Genomic DNA, 1,152 nt, shown 5'->3' on the forward strand with positions numbered 1-1,152 from the left:
AAACATGATACATGTGTGAATACATAGACAAACATATAGTCACTAGTATGCCTCTACTTGACTAGCTCATTAATCAAAGATGGTTATGTTTCCTAACCATAGACATGTGTTGTCATTTGATTAATGGGATCACATCATTAGGAGAATGATGTGATTGACATGACCCATTCCGTTAGCCTAGCACTTGATTGTTTAGTATATTGCTATTGCTTTCTTCATGACTTATACATGTTCCTGTAACTATGAGATTATGCAACTCCCGTTTACCGGAGGAACACTTTGGGTGCTACCAAACGTCACAACGTAACTGGGTGATTATAAAGGAGTACTACAGGTGTCTCCGAAGGTACATGTTGAGTTGGCATATTTCGAGATTAGGTTTTGTCACTCCGATTGTCGGAGAGGTATCTCTAGGCCCTCTCGGTAATGCACATCACTATAAGCCTTGCAAGCAATGTGACCAATGAGTTGGTTACGAGATGATGCATTATGTAACGAGTAAAGAGACTTGCCGGTAACGAGATTGAACTAGGTATTGGATACCGACGATCGAATCTCGGGCAAGTAACATACCGATGACAAAGGGAACAACGTATGTTGTTATGCGGTTTGGCCGATAAAGATCTTCATAGAATATGTAGGAACCAATATGGGCATCCAGGTTCCGCTATTGGTTATTGACCGAGAATAGTTCGGTCATGTCTACATAGTTCTTGAACCCGTAGGGTCCGCACGCTACGTTACGATGACAATTTTATTATGAGTTTATAAGTTTTGATGTACCAAAGTTTGTTCGGAGTCCCGGATGTGATCACGGACATGACGAGGAGTCTCGAAATGGTCGAGACATAAAGATTGATATATTGGAAGCCTATGTTTGGACATCGAAAGTGTTCCGGGTGAAATCGGCATTTTACCGGAGTACCGGGGGGTTACCGAAACCCTCCCGGGGGTTATTGGGCCTACAAGGGCCATAAGGGAGAAGAGGAGAGGAGGCAAGAGGTGGGCCGCGCCCCCTCCCCTCCCTAGTCCGAATAGGACAAGGAGAGGGGGGCGGCGCCCCCCCTTTCCTTCCCCTCTTCCTCCTCCTTCCCCCCTTCTCCTACTTCAACTAGGAAAGAAGGGAGTCCTACTCCCGGTGGGAGTAGGACC

The sequence above is a fragment of the Triticum dicoccoides genome, chromosome 5B (genome assembly GCF_002162155.2).
Source record: "Triticum dicoccoides isolate Atlit2015 ecotype Zavitan chromosome 5B, WEW_v2.0, whole genome shotgun sequence".
NCBI lineage: Eukaryota > Viridiplantae > Streptophyta > Magnoliopsida > Poales > Poaceae > Triticum > Triticum dicoccoides.